The following is a 26,180-nucleotide window of genomic DNA, read 5'->3' as shown; positions in this document are numbered from 1 at the left end:
AGTTGATCTACTTACTCAAATCTTTTCGCTGCTCCCTCACTCCGCCAAAAACAGGGATGATCCCTTACGTCTTGTTCCGCCACTTGTTATATGGAGTTTTCATCAATGAGGAAAAAACGCGCGCAATCGTGGAAGCCGTCCTCCTGGCCGTTGGAGAGATGACGCCAATCGAGCCGGTGTTATCATTGTATTTTTTCCTTTACTTTTTCCCATACTGCTGACTGTTCGGGCAGCGTGTCACAGAATGGGAAAACTCTTCACGTAAGTGAAAAACTTGTATAAAAGCACAACGAGGAACCATGGCAGACGACAGTCCTAAAACGTACCAGATTTCGAGTGGAAGTAGCCCTTCAGGTGCGATTCAAAGTTATTTTTTTCTGTGCTGTTCTGTTGTAAAAAGTGTGATGATGTATCAGCAAAAGAGTATTGTTGTAGTTATAGTATTAAACTTGCAACAAGTGGTACTCTGTTTTGAGCAATAGTGAGAGTTATTGGCGATTTGTACCTTTTTATTGACTCGGCGGATATGTGCAAGGCTACAAAAAAATACAATGATTATCGGTTGGCTAGCAAATACAATAATACTGATTTTTGTGTGCAGTTAGAATCTACCTTTAACTTATGTATCTTGTTCATCCGAATCCTTCGGAGAGTTGCAGCGAAGTATGGAAAGTGAATGCAACTTGTTGCAGGATACCTGTGATTTGAGATTGCCTTACCAGTTAAGCACAAAAGTGTTTAACGTACCGTAAATTCGGGTGAAATTGATCAGTGGGGTGAAATTGATCATCGTATCACTAGATTTTATTTCTTCCTTATGGAGCACAAATATCAATTTAACTTGCAGTGAATGAGCATTGTTTGTCGTAACTATTGTCGAATTGTGTGTTGTGAAGTTTTTTTGCGTTAACGAATGTCAATTACTATGAAAATAATGCAAAATATCAAAATCATGTACAGTGCAGTATTGACAAACATCCATAAACTTCTAGTTATAAACAAGGATTCGAACATGGTATAAACCTGAAATTTTGAGAGGATGATTGAGATATGTCCCCAAACCAGATTTCATCACAAAACTCGTAACAATTTGCTCATTTGGTTGAAATAATTGAATTTCTGATAGATATCAGGGAATTCCTTAGGAAATTGCATACATTTAGGCGTTTTCCGCTTAATTTTTGAAATTTACCTGTTCAATATTTATATGAATATTGTATTGTTAAGAATTTAACAAGCATATTCGGATTCAGGGAGCTCGAATTTATTAAGAAGAATTGTTTTGGAAACTAACAGTAATCGCATTGACAAGTGATCAATTTCACCCCGAAATGAGATCCCCCGATTTTTTATTTTAGAGCTATTTGTTAGCACTAAAACGACATTTGTTAGAAAATTTCGGTACGTGAGCCGATGAGGGTCACCTTTGTACTTGTTTTCCTGTATTTAGTTGTTTTCCATTGTACACATTATAGAAAACAGACGAGAAAAACCGTGAAAAGTGATCAATTTCACCCGAAATTACGGTACTGGGAAACTAAATCTGTGTTCTCTGGAATTTGTGTCTGAAAATACGATTAAAAATAGCAGTTTTTTGGCTTCAATAGTATACGCAAAAAACACATCCATGGTAAAGTTTAGGTAACCCTCTTAAAACATAAAAAGTGTTATCAAAAAAATTATCCTCTTATTAAAATCGAAACTTTGGCTTTAGCACAAGCTTTTGGTCTTCAAGCGAACTTTCAGGCCGGCAATGCTGTTTGCTGTACCAATATGGATAACAGAGTGATGCAAATTTTGTTATTTTGGCTCCCCAATGCTTAAACGATTTTAATTATGGCAGATAGCATCCCCCAAAAGTTTGCAATGATTCGGAAGAAATTTGACTGTGCACACGCCATTTGAAGTTTATATAGAGATAACAATGGAAAACGCCATTTTTTTGTGTTCAGCCCTCTATCTCATCGTCAACATCTTCTTCTTCTTCTTCTTCTTGGTCTTACGTCCTCACTGGAACAAAGCCTGCTTCTCAGCTTAGTGTTCTTATGAGCACTTTCACAGTTATTAACTGAGAGCTTTCTTTGCCAAAGTTGCCATTTTCGCATTCGTATATCATGTGACAGGTACGATTATACTCTATGCCCAGGGAAGTCAAGGAAATTTCCATTACTAAAAGATCCTGGACCGACCGGGAATCGAACCCAGACACCTTTAGCATGGCTTTGCTTTGTAGCCGCGGATGCTAACCACTCGGCTAAGGAAGGCCCCGTCATCGTCAACATATTTTATGAAAACGTGAACAAACTCTTTTCATGTGAAATTTTTAAAGCGACAACTTTGCCGATAACCACATTTTGATTGTAAGTCAGGATAAATTGTTATCGATCATCATAAAATGGGTTTGCATTTAGCATGTTTCATCAACTGCTCGGCAGGCAACAATGCACACTGGTCCAGGAAGCTAATTCAGGCGGACATGAGGTTTTTGTCAAGATTTATTGATTTTAGAGCCATAGTTTATTCTGAGAATATGTTCAGAATTTTCAGTACTACAAAATGTACGGAACAAAAATTTTTTACGGTGATCGCAAGAGTGACGCATACGCCAACTTTTTTATTTTAACGAATCGTAAGTTGGTATGTTCAGCAAAGTTGTAGCAAATGATGATAGAAACAACTTTGCCGAACAAACTTTTTCTCGGTTTTGCTTCAGAGCCGAGATAATTAAGTATTTTTAATAAAAAATCGTTTTTTGCTCTTAAGTGTTTTGTTTTTTAGTTTTATTGGCCTACTATGTTCTACAAACTTTTTATACTTATCATTTGCTACAACTTTGCTGAACATACCAAAGTTGTATTTCTTATGGTTTTCATGTTATTTGAGTTTTTAATCTTAAAATTAGCTATTTTGTATGCCTTGTATCTCAACTATGAGCACCTCAAAAAAATATATCTTTCCACCAAATGATTTTGCAGTCTTTCAAGTACCTGTGAGCAAAATTTGGAGAAGATGATATTATTCTATCTCGTTTAAAATCGATTTTACTAATAGACGATATGAGATAAATCCATATTTATTGAATATTCATACATGTTTAAAACATACTCTAATAATCCCTCCCAAAGTTTAATATAAAAAAGTGTAGTGATTCATACATGTTCAACTCACAAAAGTCATGGCTACCTAAGCATATCAAACCAAAGGTAACACGTGTATTTATATAGAAATATAAAGTGCATCGTTTTTCAGTTGTTTTCGATTAACTTGGAAGCTACTGCAAGAAATTCATCGTCTTTTCCTCTACCTGTATTTAATCTATTCCTAAGCAAGATCACCGGGTTGGAAGTCAACATAAGCCGTATAAAATACATATACAAAATTTACAGTCCGATTGAATTCTGTGGCATGATTTTCCCAGAATCTTCTGATGGATTCCACGTTTCATGTTTTTCTTTGGTAATGCTGTATGCCGGACAACACCACTTCCGTGCAATAGTTGTAGACGTATCAGTAAGTGTAACAGCATTCTAAAGGATCGCCACGAAAAACCCTCGAAGGAAGGTTAGGGCTGAGACTGTACGAACCTCTTCCAGCTGGTAGGAACTCAAATGGTCGTAACACGGCATGCCGGACAGCTCATAAAAATCATAAAAAGAGAAGTCAAATAATCGATTGAAATTGCCCAACCACTAAACAGACGTCTAAGACAGTTGGGCATTGTATATTTCCATAGATATTTATGAAAAATACTTATTAAAACAAGCTTCGAAAGTGCGAACTTTTGATAGGCAAAAATTGAAACATTTCGGGTGAAATGTTTCCCATACAAAGAAGAGTGTCCGGAATTAAAAGCTGTCCGTAATATGAATCAAAACGGTAAATAAAAATGGATTGGTGTTTGTATGTCACGAAATGGCTTGAAAACGGGCTATCGGATTTTGAAAATTCTTACATAGTTATGTTCCTGAGGTGTTCCGACGTGTTTGTGCATATAAAAAGTAAAGGATATTTAACGGGAAAGTTGAAAAAACTGGAGTGAACGGAACTTCAATTTTGCACAGGACGTTTCATGGCGTTTTTTAACAGCCTACTTGATGGCAAGACGAAGTTTGCCGGGACCACTAGTATTCAATAAATATGGATTTATCTCATATCGTCTATTAGTAAAATCGATTTTAAACGAGATAGAATAATATCATCTTCTCCAAATTTTGCTCACAGGTACTTGAAAGACTGTAAAATCATTTGGTTGAAAGATATATTTTTTTGATGTGCTCATAGTTGAGATACAAGGCATACAAAATAGCTAATTTTAAGATGAAAAACTCAAATAACATGAAAACCATAAGCAATACAACTTTGGTATGTTCAGCAAAGTTGTAGCAAATGATAAGTATAAAAACATTGTGGAACATAGTAGGCCAATAAAACTAAAAAACAAAACACTTAAGAGCAAAAAACGATTTTTTATTAAAAATACTTAATTATCTCGGCTCTGAAGCAAAACCGAGAAAAAGTTTGTTCGGCAAAGTTGTTTCTATGATCATTTGCTACAACTTTGCTCAACTTACGATTCGTTAAAATATAAAAGTTGGCGTATGCGTCACTCTTGCGATCACCGTAAAAAAATTTTTGTTCCGTACATTTTGTAGTACTGAAAATTCTGAACATATTCTCAGAATAAACTATGGCTCTAAAATCAATAAATCTTGACGAAAACCTCATGTCCGCTTAAATTAGCTTCCTGGACCAGTGTGCAATGGTGCTCCTGTAGGGGAGAATAGATCAAAGTAATCCAGGCTACTATGTTCTACAACAAAAAAAGCAGTGTTGCTCTGAAAGTAATTGAATGATCATCCCAGCATGATTTAGATTTTGTTACCAATAATAGTAAATTATCCTTACGTTCAATCAAAATGTGGTCTTTGGCTGAAGCTGGGAAGATTTCACATAAGAAGAGTTTGTTCACTTTTCCATAGATTATTGTGACGAGTAATTTCCACATAAACTTCAAATGTCGTGTGCACAACCAAATGTCTTCCTAATCACTTCAAATTTTGGGAGAATGATTTTCGTCATCATTGACACCGTTTAAATTTCAAAATCTGCACATCCAATGGATAAGTTGTTGTTATACCAGGAAGAAAGCTCTGCAGAGGGTTCAAAATAAAATTTTGAAAATGATCCTGAAGCTCTCTCCCTGATATAGTATTAATTAGTTACATAGAATATTCAATGTTGAAACATGGGAGCAAATGTGGAATAGAATTAATTACAATTTTAGACAAAAAGCGTTTTATATCTAGGTTGAGTAGGTTAAGTAAATTGAACTCAAAACAACTTGAAATGCTTATGTGATGTGAATTGAAAGCTGATGTGACTATTCGCAGCCGTGAGATTAAGCTCCACAACCATACACCCATAATCCAATAAACACAATGAGCGAGCAAACGCATGTGATGAATAATGATGCACTGCGATGTGTTTTAGAGCCTGCTTCAGCCGTCCCCTAAATCCATATTAAAAATTTTGGCTTGTGGTTTGGATTCACACTTATCACGGGTTATTGAAGAAATATATCATTCATCCATGATTCATATCTGATTAGCATGTTTGCCTGATAATATATTGTCGTGCCTAGAGACAGTTCCTCACTGGCTTTAGCAATCCCAGTCACATTTGAAATTAGACGCAATGAACGTCTTAAAAATAGTAACATTAAACATTAAAATTCATCATAAGCTGACAACTGAATCAAAGGTGTCATAAAACAAGTAGTGGAATGAAAAATAAAAAAAAATAGTGCCGTCTAACATAGAACACCTACATAGATATAAGAAATGAATATTATATTTAAATTTAAAATAAAAGGTTTGTTGACCCGTTTACGCTCAGCGTCCTATTTTGAGGACAGTGATTTGCGCAAATAACTTGAAAATGACTCAAAATATAATGATGTTATGTTTGGAGAACTTGTTCATAGACCTGATATATTCCACTCAGTGGTATTTATGTTTTAGAATTAACTCACCACGTTGCACCACAGCATGATCAAATTTAATAATTTTCATCTGCACATCTAACCCTCTGAAAAAATCGGACATTCAACTTTGACAATATTTGTTGTTGTTGAAGGAATTGCGAAAACTCTTTCAGCAATGAAACCGAGCATCAGCAACGTCAATTTTGATGGATTGTTAATAAATGCGTCTATCCAAAGTCATTTAGCAACAGACATTTCCTAACATTTTGGAAAATACATAACAATAAAACGAAATTCAAAGCGATGACATATAGTTTTTGTAGAAGTGCAATGAAATAGTTTTAGCAGAAATAGTTTTTTGATTACACTAAAAATTGATTGAACAAAAATATAATAACAAATACCGTAATACGGGGTATCTTTGGTAATGCGGGTAAAACAAAAATAATGCAAAACTTTAGAATATTGGTAAAACACTTCATGTTGAGCTGTTTTGTTTTCATTTGAATCGCGACATTTTTATACGAATATTAAAAATTGATACGATTTTAGCATTTTCGAAACGCTTACGAACAATCTGTTCTACGATCACTATTTTACGTAGTTTTGAATAGTTGGTCACTTATTTTTGACAACCTACTTATCATATAACTTGAATATGGTATCAAATCTCTTAGCGAAAAGCATTTTCACAAACTAGGACAATTTTTGTAATCTAGGTCAGAAATTTCCATATAACGTTAAACGCCTAGCCCTATAAATGTTACGTAATTCATTCAATTTTGTTCGATTTATACTCCATTATCATGGTAACCCCAAAACAGAAAACCGACTTTCGATTATATGAAAAGTTATATATCCATTCAATTTTTTTGGCAATCTATCAACTGCAATCGATAGTTAGGATTCCAGTACTTGTTTCAAAAATATAAATTATAATTTTTTGAAACAGCATGCATAAACAGTCAAGTTTTTTTTCAAAAAATCTATCAAAGTTACCCAGTTTTATGGTACTCTTTATTTGAAACTGTTTGTTTATAAACCAAAATTCAAAACGATGACATGTGATTATATTGACATCAATTTGACAATTTGATATCTTGCTGTTTGTGCTAGTGAATAAATGTATATCCCTGCCCTCAATGTATGTGTATGTATAAGAATACAAATAAAATAATAATACATTGCAATCGTGATAACTCAATTTACAAACAACGAAAAATAATGTATGTTTATTCAATTTAAGGAATAAAGACTACGTAAAGCAAGATTTTAGTGCATATCTTTTATCTTCCTTTCTTATACATATCAAATAAACTTTCAGTAAATCTATGCACTAAAACACAATGCAACGAAGTAGCTTCGTGAGAGCTCATATTATTATAGGTGGGTTATTCGCAATCTTCTTGTCACAATTCACAAGACACTCTCCATCAATAAAGATTCATCTCACCTCAACAGCAGTAAAATGAAACCATAATGGCAAAATGAAATTTTCTATCGCTCTTGAACCGCTGTCCTCTTCCGCAACTTTGCCACTGGTACATTTATCGATATCGAAATTATTTTGTGTACCTATTATCCGTGATAGCGTAAATGCACAAACATAACTTTCTGATGAAACCATGCTGAATTTCCTTCATTTCGCTCCCTGATTACTCAGCCTTTGCAGATATTAAAAATAGAAGAACAATTGTGGGGTGAGTGCAAAAGCAACAGTTGCCGAAATCAGTGATAAGCCACGTTTCCGTACCTTGGGTGTCTTTTTCCAGCAAGGCTAGCGATTGGTGTGGGCTCAAGGCAAAACTATTAACAAATGGGTAAAAGGCTTTGCTAGAGGAAAAAAAGAAGATAACTAATTTGCATGCCGCTTCAATTGTTCATTCTAGCTTATATTGAGGGTACGATGGGAATCTGCATACTGATTATGATGGCATCGGAGTAGTAAATTATGGTATTGAAAAAAACTTGAATAAATCGGAACCAAAGCTAAATTGATATTGCTAACATCAAACGATTTGAAATTTATAGATTTAAAATAATCAAATATTTTATTTGGAAAACAATTCTTATGAAAATTGCGTGTCCAACCTAAGCTTTTCTATCTTTCTTCATTTATAGAGGTAGAGAATATCATATAGAATAACATGTATGTTCCGTTTTTATTATATTTCGATTTTGTCAAGCTACGGTTTTGTGACGTTCCGACTTCTTCGATAAATAACTCCGTTTTATCATCATAAAACAACTCATTTTTTTAACGCATTGTATATGAACTAAAGACCAATTGAAGCAAGTCAAATGTTAGAGTTTTAAAACTTATCTTGAGATGTACGACGAGATTGACATATCTTTTAGTTGTCGATAGTTTTCCTGGCCACGTCCTAAACAGTGCTAAAAAGTGGAATTAGGGGTCGTCCATAAACTGGGGAGTGGTTTGGCTAAAGACTACGGTCCATACAAATTTTGAAATGTTTGTATAAAAAATACCACGAAGAGGAGGGTGCACAGTGGTTCCATTTGTTCTACGAACCGGTCATAAATCATTTTACTCAATATCCGATGGTAAATACCATCAGAAATTGCCAAAATAATTATTTTTGACTTTTAAAACTCCATCGAGGTTGATGCCATTATTGATATCACTTCAAAAATTCTAAATAGGATGCGGTGATCATATTGCGAATGCTCTGTTATATGAACAAAAAACTGACTTGCATTTGTCTCTCTTTTCGTGTCCAAGATTAACAATAGTATTTAATATTTTATTGATAAGTACCATTAAATCTATAGATTGAAAGCAATATATAAGGATTATTAATGTCGAACTTGAGAAGATTCCCCTCACAGAGTTACTTCACATGCTCAAAAGCCTACTTTTTGGTATGTGGATGTAAAAAGCTAATGAACACTTTTCTAAGTGCCGAAGATGTACATACCAAATAAATACTTGAATTATTTATTAATTGATAATGCCAATTTCACATCAAATCTCTACAAAACCCAAATAACGAACATATCACTTAATGTAATTAACTTTAAGTTTCAAATGTTTACAACTGAGAAATAACAAGTGAATTATTTGGTACTATTTTGTTGCTTCTAAATACTTTTTATTCCCACAATTTTATTTTGTTAGCACTGTATATATAGATGCTGAAATGTCGTTGAATATCTTGTTTTGATGCTCAAAATAAGTACAACAACAATTTCATGTCACTCCTCCCACACTTTGGGAAGTCATGTCATACATATTAGAATGGCTGTTGTATCAATACTTATATAATAGGATTTTATTGTCTCTCTCTACTAAACTACTCTTAAATCAATATACAATGTTGCAAGTGCATTCATATCGAATTGAAGCATGAGTAGTGAAAATTACATTATTTTGTATATTCATTCCAGTTAGCAACAAATATACTGGTATGTAATCAATTCTATAAATATTCTTACCATTGCCTTTATTGGTAAAACTCACAACTTTGAAGACACGCTGCTAACATATTTGCAAATATTTGCAGCTAGAACCTTCACAGGTTCATTTTCCTACTCAAACATGATCATTTGGTGGCAGAAGTTTGATTAAATGTGATTAAGAACATATTTAAAAACGTACTTCAAATAAAGTGATGTAGTTACGAAGTGAGTATATTTCTATCCTCATTACTCACACCAATACTGACTCCCAGATGTCAAAAAAACACTCTAAAACGTATCGAAAGTGATAGATATACATCTGTACTAATGTTCTGTAATCTTAACTGATTGAAAAATCATTTGATTCTGATTTGCGAAGACAATAAACAAAGTGCTGAAATCGCTTAATTTTTAACGTATTGTTCACATATGAAAAATACACTCAATCATTCACAGCCTTACTATGCATATCATACAGGAACGTCTATAACGTTTCTGTTTTTACATTCTTGAGATCATAATTGATCCATGAAAAGGTAAACGAATGGCAACCAAGACATTTTGGTTTTTGATACATACCACACACTGTACCCTAGCATATGTATTATTTGATTAAGAAATATCAGCGTTATTGGTCGGAATATTTCATAAATCATATATTCCCGTTTTCACCCAATTTCACCTCCTAGACCTATTGTCACCATCGACGGTATTTTTAAAAATGCTAGTCTGCAAAACTCAAAATTATCCATCTTGGCCTTGCCTTAAACAACTAAAACTGTTGAATGTTTCTTTTTTTTGCTCTCAATACTTAAGATGTATGTTAGCAATCATTATAAATTTCATTTAATTCTCTTGTTTGGTCGTTGTCATTGGCATAAACGTGGATCTATAGATTAGCTTATAAGTAGTATGTCAAAAATAGCACTTTCTTCAATTTTTTTTACTGAAATAACATACAAATGCATTCATTCTTGCTACATTTCGTCATATGGTTGGAAACAGTTTTTTGAATATATAATGTACTAAAAAAATCAGCCATCTTTGCACAGCTTTTCCAATTTTTATCTTTTTGAGCTGTGTGCATTTTTTTAAGACACACGCATATTATTTTGAAAAAGGCTTCAGTTTTAAGTAATTACGGCATCATTACACCTTTGGAGAAACTAAATATGGCAATGAGGATACGACTTTGAGGATAGCTTGAAGGAAAACAAAACAAGAAAATTTACATCGACACATCCATTGGTAATCCAATCCGCATGGGTAATAAATTAATTAACTCATTAAGCGTTGTGAAGATAGTTAAATAACAGATGAAATTATAAAAAAAAATCCAAGTGCTCAGCTGGGATTTGAACCCAGGACTCTTGTATATTAGACAAGTGCTTTACCAACTAAGCTACCAAGGCTAGTTGGTAAACTAAGCTACTAATAAAACTAAGTAAGATTGATTCAATTTGTATGGGACAGTTGAAAATGTTACTAATTATTTTTCAATAGAGTCCGTAAGATGGAGAATAACTTTCATAGAATAAGGGTTTGTCCGAAATTCATGTGAAATTATTAAGAGAATCTCAAACTTCTTTCAAACTCATACTCATTTTCCATAAAATATTAAAAAAAAAAGTTGTTGGGATAATAGATTTTAATTAAACCTCTTACTCCTCTTCACATAAAATGATCCATTAATTCTCAGACAACCAGAAATCGCATAAAAGTAAACGTTATAACTCGTTTATTCATACTAATTACATCAAACTCGCAAAACACCGTAGATCAAATCGTCAGATTGATGAGTTTCCTCGTATAAAACGCTTTTTTTCTGAGTTCATTTGTACATTTTATTTCTTCCCGTACACTCGTACAAAGTAAGTCGAATCAATCCTTAGCAGCTGTCAAATCAACATTTGTTATCATAAGTTAAGTAGCATAAGATCGCAGGTTAGTTCGGTAGAATGTTTATACACTCGCATTGTATGTTATTATTTATCACATAATATATGCACGTATATCGCCTCCACTTTTGTACGTAGAAGGCCTTTTCGCGACATCTTATAAGTGAAATTTGTACATACAAAGCCTCCAGGTAATTTCATTGTACGTACATTTTGGTTGTCTGGGTTACGTCACGCAAAATTAGACTACCCTACCTCCCTTCATATTACATTTATATGGAAACTCCGAAATGTTTGTATGGATCATCACATGACGCTCCCGAGCTATGCGCCTGTTTTTACAATAATTTTACTGAAACTATACACGAAAGATTTTATAAACAACAAGCTCTCATTTTGGCTGATTTAATAATGCTTGTAGTGGAGTTTGTTCATTAGAGTGATGCAAATTTTTAAATTTTGACTCCCTTATGCTTAAACGATTTTAATTATGGTAAATAGCATCCTCCCAAAGTCTGAAGTGATTCGGAAGAAATTTGATTTGATTTGAAATTTTGGGGGGATCATTTTCATCATAATTGACATCCTAAAGCATAGGGGAGCAAAAACTTCAAAATTTGCATAAGTCTATTGTTCATCTTTTTGTTTTCGATCTACCTTTTCATTCATGCAAGAAGAGTTTTTGACAAAGAAACTTAATTTAATGAGGCTTTACGCAAGTCTAACTGTTTCTATTTTCATCTAAGTCAACGCATCTTTTACAATCGGTTGTGTATTCAGTAAAATTATTAAAAAGTTGTATGTAAAAAAGGATAAATTAGAAATCAAGCTCTTCAAAATTTTGCTATCATATGGATGACATACTTGACGGCATTTTCGATAGTTTCCACGTTGTCTCACGACCCAATCAATGTGCCGATTCTGTTAGGTGTTCCAAAATGTATTAGCAAAATTTCATCCTGACCATGCAGTATCGGGCAATGACCCAGACAACCAAAATGTACGTATAACGAAATCATCTGGAGGCTTTGTATGTGCAAAATTTCAATTATAAGATGTCGCGAAAAGGCCTTCTACGTACAAAAGTGGAGGCGATATACGTGCATATATTATGTGATGAACGATAGCATACAATGCGAGTGTATTAATTTTCTACCGAAATAACCTGTAATATTATGCGACTTAACGTATGATAACAAATGTTGGTTTGACAGCTGCTACGAATTGATTCGACTTTCTTTGTACGAGTGTGCGGGACAAAACAAAATGTACAAATGAACTCAGAAAATAGCGTTTTATGCGAGGAAACTCATCAATCTGACGATTTTATTTGCCGTGTTTTGCGGATTTGATGTGATTTGCATGAATAAACGAGTTATTACGTGAATATTTTTGCGACTTCTGGTTGTCTGGGGATTGACAATAAGCGAAGATTTTGCTTGACAAACGACAAAGACGATCTGAAACGATATTTGAAATAACATTTTGCGTTAAAAAACCTAACCACCGGACATTCGTGTTCCTGCTAATGATTTGGACCTCGTTAAGTTGACATTTTCAAGTTTTTTTTCACAGTTCAATCAGTAACTAACTGTACAAAAGCTGGAATTATGTTGATCTCATATTGTTTGTTAACCTACGACATATATGAACAGGGATCTTAAATGACGTATAATTTATGTTTTCATGATATGAGTGCATTATTGTAGATCCTGCTTCATGATTTCAAGACCGGAATTGCCCCATTTTGTATCAATAATAGGAATCATTAATGACAGATAACTAAATCCATGAATAGTGCTTATGTCTTCATCGATATTATTCATGATTTCACCATACAAACCTCATGATTTGGTTATAAAAATTTAAATTTTTCTTCGTTAAAGATTGGAAACGTAAAGTACAGCTACATGCATTACGATAAAATGATTCACTTGGTCATGGAGTTCTTTCATAATATGAAAATACAACTTCCTCCCCCACTAGACCACTACTTATATTAGTATATTTCAATGATTAGTTATTGTATTTTGTAATCAAATAGTTATTCGCCTTTCGGATGTCACGTGAGTTTTTGTAACGTGAGTAGTCGCGCTTTGTACTTAGTGAAACACCCTTGGTTTTTCATGTTAACATGAAATGCTTCGCGATCTAGATTAATTATAGAAAAACTATCTTGGACAGAGTTGTTAAGGAGATCAAGGGCTGACATACGATTAAAGTCAGTCAGATACGGAATTCCACCACCAGGTGGCACTTGTGTGCATGAAAGTTTTGTTTCGTATATATCTCAGAAACATGACCACTCAGAATGACGGCGTTTTCAGCAAAGTTGTTTAATAAGCCAAGGACAACACTTCGGAACACGTTTTTGTCTCCAGCATCAAAATACCTCTATTTACTCAATTAAGGGTTGCTGAATCTATTGCCGTTTACAGAAATATCATAGCACGTCTAGTTTTTGAGATATTGCTTGTTGAAAATGCAAAAATTGACTATTTCAGCCAACTTGCATGCAAGCTTTCCAGCTTGTAAGGCAATTTATTTGCTTAGTTTGCCACAGAATTCAAACTTTATGTGTACAACAATACTTATCATCAAAGTTTATAATATTTTTGATGCGGAAAACTTATTTTTTGATGATTTAGAAAAGTATTGTATTTTGCCATATAAGAGAAACGAAGAATTTTGTGTATATACTGCAAGCATGTTAAAAAAGATCGATTTGATCTAACTTTAATCGTGAAATTTCAACCAAAATACAGGGTGTTTGGTTCCGGACTTTAAGAATTTTGAGGGTAGATAGATCTCCACGAGTTATGAAAAAGTGCCCAAGGAACATAGGGTCGCAAGTCACTGCTAAGTGAATTAATCACAATTTAAAATTTTTAAATTTTCTCATCTTTGACGCTCCATATCTAAATAACTATTAGTCGTACATTCAATCTCTGCGCACGAATCGAAAGCTTATGACCTCATCTTTCTTAGCTTCTTCGACATGAGTTTTGTAGAAAATGGTTAACATGCATAAATAATGAAAAGTTTACAAAAAGTGACGAAAAAATCAGCATTTTTTCAGGTATTTTCATGAAATTTAATATGATAATGAAAGTTCCTTTAAAAAAGTTCTTCTACAAAATACGCATTACCTTGTTAGCTACCAAAGTTGCTTTGAGAGCATCATTGTATGTTTTGTAGATTCGTCATAATATCACTTTGAATGTTGTGCACCAAACAGTAATAAATCAATCAAATAATTGCTGGTAACCCTATTCGTTCGTGTGTTCGTTGATTGCTGCCTTCGCGTGGGAATGAAGTGGACGGTGACGACGGATGTTGGTCGTGCCGAAGCGGAGGGAAAATGAATTCGCTTTGCAATTTGCACCATGTCATCTTCGCTGCGGCGTTTGGTTTGTAAACAGTTTCACAAACAGATTCAATGCGTGCGCCGCATGACTGTCGTAGTAGCGAAGGTGTATTTATAACGAATGATCCCTTTAAATTCTTCGCACTAGTAGCTGAGCTACGGTGCAGAGCGGATGGGGGGGCGCGTGCGCGTGCTGCGAGAACTCAATTTGTGCATTTCTCGTGTACGACGTTGCACTTTTAATGCATTATTATGCTATTATGGGTCATTTATACTTGAATTACATGTGGGATATAGAGATTCATAATCTTGACCCATATTGTAAGCGATGTACATAAAGATGGGCGAGGGAGTCTCACAGGGCGAGAGGTCGGTTTTTGAATAACCATATAGGGGGAAGAGAGGTGTGGCCAATGAACACGGTACAAACAAATTTTATTTTATGTTTTTGTACAAATCACGTGATTCATGGACAACCTTTTTTCACGCAATACGCGCGTCGTTGTAATGTTGTACTTGTAATGTAACCTCGTAAACCTCGCTCGTGATACACAGCACAAGCGATGTGAAGTCTTAGGTCAATTTCTCAATGCGGTGGAAATTTGAGAAAATGTCTAACCCTAAACGACCTTCAATTGGCGGGATTCGAACCCACGATCAACAGCATGGTTCGCGGAATTACCGGTACGGCTGGCATATGATATGATATGTAGGAATATTATAATCTCGTAGAACATAGTTTTGCATAATGTACCTTGCTAGAAAAACCTGCTCCTCAGCTAAGTGTAAGTACTTCCACTGTTATTAACTGAGTGGTTTTCTTTCCAATTGATCATTTTGTGCATTCTTGAGTCGTAAAGGTTCCTTTCAAAATCACAAGCAGCATTTCCAGAACTTTCAATAGAGATTGTTAAAGAAATTTCTCTCCTCTTTTTCACGAATTAAATTACAAGGAATTATACTGGAGATAACTCAAAACAACGACGTAGTAATTCGTTTGAGGATTGCTTCAGGAATGATTTCAAGAATTATTCAAGGAACTTCAACGAAGGTTTTTTCAAAAATTAATCTGGGAGTTTCTTGATCTCCCAATTTTTATGCATGGAATGCTAGAGATAGTTGGGTCTCGGGTTTCCAACCCGACGGGATCGCGTTTAAAAAAAAATTGAGTTCAGGTTGCTTTCAACCTTCAGTTCAAAAGATTTAGGTCGGGGTTTGGCTTGGTAAATGTCATGTTTCGGTCGAGTTTGAGTCGTCTTTGGTGATCATTATGAACAGAGCAACAATCGCCAACGAACATTTCTGCTAAACAAGAATTGAAAAAAACACTCTCAAGCGTACTCCAACGTATGTATGTCAGAAAAGTTTAATTTCCTAGTAATTTCAAAATGGGGTTTAAGAAGGATTTTCTCAAAAATTGCTTTCGGGTTTATAATCAGAAAATTTTGGGTTTGAGTTTGGAAATGAATTATTATTTCGGGTTTAGGTCGGGCCTGGGCTTAAAAAATAAAATATGTCGGGTACGGGTCGGGTTTGGTTTTATCAAATGTGAATTCTGACCAAACCTACCTTCTGTAGTTTTTCCAAAAGTTACATTTGAAATACTTGACAGAAAATTTGTCTGGAAATCATCAACAAAAAAAATATTTTTATTTCTCTAGAACACACTTTTGTATTTTCCAAGGAATTGTTTAGGTATTTCCACATTAAGTGGTTCTGAAATTATTGCAAAAGTTCTATTGGAAACTTTTCAATTTGTTCCTTTTGGAATTCTTAAAGAAGTTCATGATTTCTTCAGGCATAATTTTTTGAAATGCTAGATGAGTTCTTTCTGGATTTTTTTTCCTCCAGAAGTGTACCTTCAGGAAGTGATGATGATGAAAAAAATCCTGGAACTCTGCATGAAAACCTTTGGATATTCCAAGTGACACCTCTGGGGTTTTATGCAATATTCTTTTTGGAATTCCTTTATGGAAATTTGACTACAAATTGATACAGCCAGCAAGCATTCCTTAAAAAAATTTCTCCAGGATTTTCTAAGAAACACCCGTGTTTTTATTTTTCATCTGTTCTCTCAAGAACATTAACCTTATTTTTATTATTTTTTCTCCGTTTCATACACAATAATAAAGGGTGCTTTAAACATTTGCAAGATTAATTGAATAACTTGTTTTTATTTTCAGTGGTTTCCAGGTTTTTCCTCCAAAATTTTGCAAGTACCCTTCTGGATTAAATTTCTGATGCCTCATTGATTCCAAATATTGGTTGATTAAATGCTGAGAAAATTTGACTTGTTTTTTCCAGTTTAGTTTTTGACATGTGTCACAAACTCAAGTAAAAGTTTGGTAAACAATATTCAAATGTTTGGTCCAAATTCCTATAAAGTAAGATTTATTCATTCGACACGTCAATTAATCAAAAACTTATGTATATTTTTTCAGGTGGTGACCCTAAACTATTGAACGCGAGTTTACATTAACTTAAACAAACTTAAACCACAAATGTAATCATAACGAATCAAACTATGTGTCTTTAAACTATAAACTAAACAAATTTCCTATAGTGGTTTTCCCAAGAATGTATCACAGGCTCTTTTTAGGTATTCTACTAGGATTTTTTTAAATTTTTTGTCCATGAAATTTTCAAAATAATCATCCAAGAATTCTTCTATCAATTTTCTGAGGTACCGGAACTCCTTTTGCTTTGAATTAGAACATTTAAACTTTTGAACGCGAGTTTACATTAAGGATGCCTCTAGGAGATTGGACTGGAACTCCTACAAAAGTTACATTAGAAATTTATCATGATGAATTTGAATCAATGATTCTTTCAATACTTTCAGAGGTTTCTTCAAAGAATACCTAAAAATCTCTTAGGAATCATTCAAAAGTTTTTAATAATACCATAATAACTCCTGGAGCCTTTCGAAACAAAAATTGTTGATGAATTCTCCATTAATTTCATTGGGAAATTCTATAGCAGTTACCCATGAAATACTCTCAATTAATTTAACACATGACGAATTCCATCCAGAATGATTTGAAAAAAAAAAATGGAAACCGTGCTCGATAATCGTTGATTATGATTTCATTCTACACATGTTTTAGTAACCACCATCTGTTTTTTTCTGAATTGCTGCGCGTTTACCGCTACAGCTACCTGTGCCCCATATTTCGTGTATAAATCCCTTAGCTTTCGGCAGGAATATGTGACGAATTCCATGTCAAATTGACCAATCACAGAACTCGAACATCGTCGATTTGCAGTGAATTTTGCACATGTTTTTGATATGGTAGAATAAGTGTTTTCCATAGATCAATTTGACATGGATCATTTCGACTCAAGAATAGCCCATGACCTATGAGTTTTTGCGTGCAATTTATTTAAAAAAAATATAGTTCTGAAACTGTTGATTTCAGAGAAAAAATGTTCCACGGAAAATTCAAAAATAAAACATGAATTTTAAATAACACAAATATTATATTTCAAATATTTTTATATTTTCACCGTGAAATCTTGATGGCAAACAGTTATTTGGGACAGTGTTTCATGATGAAGAAATTTTAAGTAAAAAAGTTTTTCTAAGAACCACTTTTGGTCGATTTTTAAAATTATTCTAAATCATAATAATATTCACAATCACCTCTCTAGAGACCCTTTTCGAGTTATTTCAAGCCAAATGCCAAAATATATCATTTTAATAATTAAATAGGTCATTTCCATTAGTTATAGGGGAAGTTGTACAAAGCAAAGCTATGCTGAAGGTGTCTGGGTTCGATTCCCGATCGGTCCAGGATGTTTTCGTAATGGAAATTTCCTTGACTTCTCTGGGCACACGATATACGAATGCGAAAATGGCAACCTTGGCAAAAGAATCTCTCAGTTAATAACTGTGGAAGTGCTCATAAGAACACTAAGCTGAGAAGCAGGATCTGTCACAATGAGGAGGTAATGCCAAGAAGAAGAAAAAGAAGACGGAGGACAATTGAAGTAAAAATATCAATGAAAACTAAAATTTCAGAAAACTACTTTTGAAAATGAGAACTGACGTATTTTTTTAGCTGGGGAGTCTTGAGGTTTTTCAGTGAGATGAACATCGTTATGATATGAAGTCAAACCTGACACCTTTAGACTACCACCAACAACTGTTCATCTGAAAATATACCAAAAGTACTTTTTAGAAAAACTTTTGCATCAAAAGTTTCTCCATCTTGAAACAGAGCTCCAAAACAAATGTTCACAATCAAGATTCAATGGTGGAAATTTAAAACAATATTGAAAATGGGGTTCTGAGTAATTTAAAATTTTGTTTAATTTTCATGATAAAATTTATATATTTTTTCAGTGCATATTGTTTTCTTTAAAATTGGAACATTTAATTTCATCTAGAACTAGAATTTTTCGAATAAATTGCACGCAAAACTTCGTTGGCCATTTTCAAAAGTTATTATTGAGTAAAAATGATCGATTTATCTATCAAAAACACTTATTCCACCATACCGAAAACATGTGCAAAATTCACTGCAAATCGAAGATGGTCGAGATTTGTGACTGATCGATTTGACATGGAATTCGTCACATGTTCTGTCGGAAATTAGAAAAATTATACACGAATTTTATACACGCAGCCATTTAGCAAGACGCAGTTAGGGGAAAAATTTTCTTGACCTTCCAGGACATAGAGTATCTTTGTACCTGCCATACGATATACAAATGCACAAATGGTCATTCGACAAAGTAGGCTCTAAGTAAATAACTGTGGAAGTGTTCATAATAACACTTATCTGAAAAGCAGGATTTGTCCCATTTGGGACGTAGTGCCCATTAGAAAGAAAAATCCACGAGTTTTTAGACTTATTCATCTATGGAGTTCGCCAAAATTTATCGAGAGAACACTTTAAGGAACTCTAAGAGGTTCTCCAGGAATACCTCCAGGGATTCCCCTTAAACAATCCAAGTTTTCTTGAACTTATTTATCCTGAAACTTCTAAAGGGAATTAAAAACTAAAAGCACAAACGTGGTAATTGCAAAAAAACCTAGACAAAAAAATTATAAACAATATCATAAACAAGTTAACACTAAAGATGAAAAAGAAAAAGATATCTGTATCATCAACAGTTGCAACATGTGCTGTAATATACAATAACTTGAAATTAATTACTTTCTTAAGTCAAAAACTAACGAATTTTCAGAAATTAACAGGGCTCGTACGCAGCCCAAGTAACAATTTTAGTTTTACGAATTATTTCCAGGGTGCTATAAATAAACGCCCATAAATCCACTGTTGCCTTAACGCTCCCCACAAAACCTCTTGTAGATTAGAACGTGACCAGTTGGTCCACTCTGAAAGAGGCTATGAAGTGTATAATTATGTCACACGAATGAAGCAAAATAGCATGTATGGTAGCTATTTTGAGGCCATCTGTTCTGGATGAATGTCGCGTCATTTTGAAAATGATTTTATCATAACGTCGATCGGATTTATTAATTGTTAATGTTAATGACATAAGTAGTGACGTTATATTGGTGTGGTAAATATTAAATTTGCAATGTTAACCCCTCTACCGGCAGCTTCATTTTTTACTGTCAAAAAATATTCAAATCACGATAACTTTTTTGTTTCTCGATATTTTTGCACCATTTTTTCACAAAATCTCAAAAAAACTTTTTTAGTTTAAGAAGCTGAGTCGATATTAATCATTGGTTATCTGGTTTTAAAGATTTTCCGATGTTCCTTGGGGGACCGACATTGTCCATATAAAATATCTTTGGCGGCCATTTTGTTTTTGGTCAATTTATCAAAAAATAAAATGTGTGTTATACATAATAGGTAAAAAGGAGCTACTCTGAAAAAATCATACAAATCAGTTCAGTATTCTTGGAGAAATCTAAAAATTACGATTTGAGGTTTTTTAGAGTTATCAAGATCTTTATTTGTCCAGGGTGGTACCAGAAACATAAATGCTCATAAATTAAAGACAGCTGCTCCAAATTGCTTATTTTTTTCACAACATGCTAGCATTAATATATCGTTTCGAGTAGTGAATGTGTGAATACGATAAAAATTCTGTAGCCTGAGATGTTTACGTTGGTTATGGCTACGCGTCGGTCCCCCAAGGAATGTTGGAATATCTCCGAATCCAGATGTCCCATTATCAATATCGACACACTTTCGAAAACTAGAAGAGTTTTTTGAGAACTTGTGAAAGAATGGTGCAAAAATATCGAGAAACAAAAAAACTATCGCGATTTGAATATTTTTTGACGGTAAAAAATGAAGCTGCCGGTAGAGGGGTTAACATTGCAAATTTAATACTTACCACACCAATATAACGTCACTACTTATGTCATTAACATTAACAATTAATAAATCCGATCGACGTTATGATAAAATCATTTGCAAGATGACGCGACATTCATCCAGAACAGATGGCCTCAAAATAGCTACCATACATGATATTTTGCTTCATTCGTGTGACATAATTATACACTTCATAGCCTCTTTCAGAGTGGACCAACTGGTCACGTTCTAATCTACAAGAGGTTTTGTGGGGAGCGATGAAGGCAACAGTGGTTTTATGGGCGTTTATTTATAGCACCCTGGAAGTAATTCGTAAAACTAAAATTGCTACTTGGGCTGCGTACGAGCCCTATTAATTTCTGAAAATTCGTTCGTTTTTGACTTAAGAAAGTAATTAATTTCAAGTTATTGTATATTACAGCACATGTTGCAACTGTTGATGATACAGATATCTTTTTCTTTTTCATCTTTAGTGTTAACTTATTTATGATATTGTTTATAATTTTTTTGTCTAGGTTTTTTTTTGCAATTACCACGTTTGTGCTTTTAGTTTTTGATTCCCTTTAGAAGTTTAAGGATAAATAAGTTCAAGAAAACTTGGATTGTTCAAGGGGAATCCCTGGAGGTATTCCTGGAGAACCTCTTAGAGTTCCTTAAAGTGTTCTCTTGATAAATTCTGGCGAACTCCGTAGATGAATATCAGGTATCAGAAGGCCGGCTCCAAAGGCACGTTCCCCACCAGTTGGGAGATTTGTGCCATCGCCATATTTGAGCCTATTTCATCATCTACCCGATGGGAGAGGAAAGGGAAGGGAAAGATGGGAGGAAATAGGAGTGGGGTCCCTTGAAGAGGGAAAATCGCATAAGCGAAATGAGAGCATGTAGCTCCATACCACAATGGGTTCGAACAGCGCCCTAAAAAGGACACTGCAAAACGCATGAGCGTAGAGAGCCTATAGCTCATTACCACAGCGGGTTAAGAATAACAGAATGTCCTGAAGATTCAGGCTTCTGAATTCAGTTTCACTCAATAAGTGTTTACCAAGTAATTGGAATCGCATTTGCGAAAAAACTGGACAGTTACATATCAGGTGATACGAAGTTCCATAATCGGAGTCACAACTATCACACACAAATGAGTCAGCACGCTGAATATTTGCCATGTGATAGTTGAGTCGGCAGTGGCCTGTCAACGCTCTGACCAAGAGACTGCAATTCTGCTTTGACAGATTTGTTGAATACTTTGCCACCCTTGGAGATGGCTCAGTAATGTACAATTTTGTTTGACGACATGACTCCAAACTATTCCAATATTGCTTGTGCTGAGTTGCCGCCCAAGAGTTTATCTGAAGCTTCACCCAGCACTTCGAAATTGGCATAGCCGGCTCAGGGCCAATGAAGTCATGCGATGCTCCATCGCGAGCTAGCTCATCAGCCAATTCATTTCCAGCGATGGAAGAATGGCCAGGTACCCATACAAGGTTTACAGAGTTGACTGAATTCAGTTCCTCAATTTGAGTTCGACATGCGATAACAAGCTTCGACCTTGAGTTGGCCGAAGCGAGAGCTTTTATAGCAGCTTGACTATCTGAACAGAAGTATATGACTTTACCCATTACGCGCTGTTGAAGTGCTGATTGCACTCCACACATAAGAGCAAATATTTCCGCCTGAAAAACGGTGCAGTTTCTACCAAGTGAGTAAAACTGATTCAGTCTTAGCTCACGAGAATATACTCCTGCACCAGCTCTACCTTCAAGAAGGGAGCCATCAGTGTAACATACTATATTGTTTGATATACTTCTTTCCAAATAGCCAGACGTCCACTCTTCCCGTGAAGGGAATTGTGTGGTAAATGTCCTGTAAGGAAAGTGACAAGCAATTGTGAGATCACTTGGAGCAAGGACAATTTTGTCCCAATTCACCAAAAGTGGAAACAACGAAGTGTGTGTAGATCTACGATTCACTGGATTTTTCTCCAGTAGATCCAGTACCCATAAACGGTAAGAGCAAAAAAGTGCTTCTTGTTGAGGATATATGTGTAGTGGCGCAACGTCGAAAATGGCCTCAAGCGCTGCTGTGGGAGTTGTAGAGAACGCACCAGACATCGCCATCAAGCACATCCTCTGGAGATGGCTGGATTGTTCTCACTTCGCCCTTTTGCCACCACACAAGACATCCATATGCCAATATTGGTCGAACAACTGTTGTGTAAATCCATTTGATATATTTGGGTTTGAGGCCCCAAGTTTTACCAAAGGTTCGCCGGCATTGACCGAAGGCCATGCAAGCTTTTTTGACTCTGAAATCAATGTGAGGTGTCCATGAAAGTTTGGAATCTAGAATGACTCCGACATACTTTACTTGATCAGTCACATTAATCTCAGTGCCAAAAAGACGTAAAGGTCGAATTCCATCGCGGTTTCGTCTTTCCGTAAAAAGAACAATAGATGTTTTATTCGGATTAATCGAAAGGCCATATTGGCGACACCAACTCTCGACTACCTGAAGAGCACTTTGCATCAGGTCGAATAGGGTGCTTATGCACATACCAACTATCAGAGCTAGATAGTCGTCGGCAAATCCATAAGTTGGAAAACCGCAATTATTGAGTTGCCTCAATAGCGTATCTGCTACGAGATTCCACAAAAGTGGTGACAAGACTCCCCCTTGGGGGCATCCGCAAACACTCAATTTTCGAATCGCTGCTTGACGCAATGTCGAGAAGAGATGTCGATTTTTGAGCATTTGATGAATCCAATTGGTAATCATTGTAGGTAGCCCATGGTTTCGTGCGGCTTCCAATATGGCATCGAAAGGCACCCTCAATATCCAAGAAAACACCCAAGCAGGATTGCTTCTGAGCGAATGCTTTCTCGATATCGTGTACAACTTTGTGTAAAAGAGTCACTGTGGAGTTTCCAGATTGGTAAGCATGTTGATTCACATGAAGAGGCATGTTTGCCAAATAAACATCACGGATGTGATGATCGATAATGCGTTCCAGACATTTCAGAAGAAAAGAGGTCAGACTGATTGGTCTAAAACTCTTCGCTTTTTCATACGACGCACGTCCTCCTTTCGGGATAAACTTTACAGTAATATCACGCCAGGATTTGGGAATATACCCGGTAGCAAAACTGCTTACAAGTAGCTTTTTCAAAACATGTTTGATAAACTCAAACCCCTTTTGGAGCAGAACAGGGTAAATCCCATCCGCTCCTGGAGATTTGAAAGGAGCAAAACTATTAAGTGCCCATTGAATCGATTCAGTAGTTACGATACTGCGAGCCGAGGCCAGAGACTCGTAACTACATGAAAAGACATTTGGTTCATTCATAAACATTCTAAAACTTCTTCATCGGAAGAAGTAAAGTCACCATTAGGTAAGCGAATTTCGTTCACTTGGAAATCCTTAGACTTTGCAAGGATTTTGTTCAGCCGACTGACTTCACTCAAACTGGAAACATTTGTAAAAAGGTTTTTCCAGCCGGATCGTTCAGCAGAACGAAGAGCCTTCTTGTAAGCCTTGCGAGCCGACTTGAACGACTCTGATCCAGCTGAACGGCGTCTGTTCCAACTCCTTCTACATTGTATTCTGAGTCTAGTCAGATCGGAATTCCACCATGGGGTCCCTCTTGTAGTCTTTACAGACCGCAGAGGACATGCTTCTTCAAAAGCTTCCATAATGTAGGATGTTGTAGTATCAACGGCATCATCCAGATCACTTGGATTTTCAATGGACGGAGAATATCCATGAAATTTGGTCGCAACCAATTCAATATAGAGTTCCCAGTTTGTTGACCGGGGATTCCTAAAACGCAAAGTCTGCGCAGTTACATTTGAATGTTCAAAGAAGATGTAGCGATGATCAGATAATGATTCCTCATCGGATACATGCCAATTCATCAACTCGTGACTGATTCTATTCGAGCAGAGCGTTATGTCTAACACTTCTTCTCTATTAGAAACCATGAAGGTTGGGCGATTGCCTATGTTAAGTAATCCAAGGTCTGTACTACTTAAGTATTCCATCAGACTGGAGCCTCTCAAATTGATATCCGAGCTGCCCCAGATGATGTGATGAGCATTGGCATCACTGCCCACAATCAGTGGAAGACCTTTTGTTACGCAGTGTACGATAACTCGTTTGAAGTCATCCGTTGGGGATGGTTCATCATGTGGTAAATATACTGAACAATAGACGTATTTCCTGTTGAGGTCACCAACAGAAACATCGATTGTGACAGCACATACATCTCTGGTAGTTAACTCAGAAATGAGTGTAGCAACGATTGCTTTATTAACGAGCACGCATGCGCGGGGCATGGAGCGCGAGTTTGCCGTTTCAAGTTTGCTGAAAGTAGCAAAAACTGGGTCCACAAGGTTACCTAGATAGAAGTTCCCTCTACGAAAGTAGGGTTCTTGAACTAGCGCCACTTGGGCTGCACCATTTTGCATGAGTCTGCAAAGATTGATAGTTGCTGTTCTTCTATGCTGAAGATTGATCTGAGCTAACCTAACCGTAGCCACTACCCAAACTAGGCAGGATTAAGCTTTTTGCAATCTCAGCACGAAAAAGACCAGCAACGAAAAAACCAGATCGGTATCTATTTAAAGTCGCCAAAGGCGAAAGAGCACAGAATACACTGTGTAAAACGCATAATGCGAATCCATATAGGTGATAATTTAAATTAAATGTCAACATATTCATAATCCCACCCTTATTAAGACTGAAGAAGGGCAGCCGATTATCTCGGAGAAACACAAGGTCACCTGCACCATTGCTCCGGGTAGCACAGGAAGGGCATAATACTGTGGAGGGCGCCCTGGTACCCCACAGGCTCCGTTAGCGGTTAGGTTTTATTTAGACCCCCCTAACCATTCATTTCTAGGCACGGTACGCATCACACCATAAATTAGGGGTCACCTGTGAGGTGGACTTTTACCACCGGAACAGGCAATCCGTAATGTTAATTCTTAGCCAGTTGAAACAACCGCTACCGACACTACGCGGCTATCTAGGCTGCTCGGGAAAAGGAGGTTAATATTGATGATTAACTCCTGACGTGCCCAAGCAGCCGACAATTGTTTATAATTTTTTTGTCTAGGTTTTTTTGCAATTATCACGTTTGTGCTTTTAGTTTTTGATTCCCTTTAGAAGTTTCAGGATAAATAAGTTCAAGAAAACTTGGATTGTTTAAGGGGAA

The 26,180-nt window shown here is 35.5% G+C and overlaps 1 protein-coding gene and 1 non-coding gene across 5 annotated transcripts in view; one reads left to right on the top strand and one right to left on the bottom strand.

Moving 5' to 3' along the window:
* The first annotated feature begins 288 nt into the window (after positions 1-288).
* The window catches only part of LOC5575886 (neuropeptide F), a 101,936-nt gene continuing 76,044 nt past the window's right edge, over positions 289-26,180 (top strand). For all 4 annotated transcript variants that reach the window (XM_021854200.1, XM_021854189.1, XM_021854186.1 and 1 more), the window contains exon 1: positions 289-354. The gene's annotated coding sequence lies outside the window, so the exon portion shown is untranslated. The remainder of the gene's footprint in view (positions 355-26,180) is intronic.
* On the bottom strand, positions 10,745-10,815 carry Trnai-aau. Its single transcript has one exon. It is a non-coding gene; the product is annotated as a tRNA-Ile (tRNA).

The sequence above is a fragment of the Aedes aegypti genome, chromosome 1 (assembly GCF_002204515.2).
Source record: "Aedes aegypti strain LVP_AGWG chromosome 1, AaegL5.0 Primary Assembly, whole genome shotgun sequence".
Taxonomy (NCBI): Eukaryota; Metazoa; Arthropoda; class Insecta; order Diptera; family Culicidae; genus Aedes; species Aedes aegypti.
The sequence above is the reverse complement of the archived record's forward strand: the minus strand, read 5'-3'. Positions and strand labels throughout refer to the sequence as shown.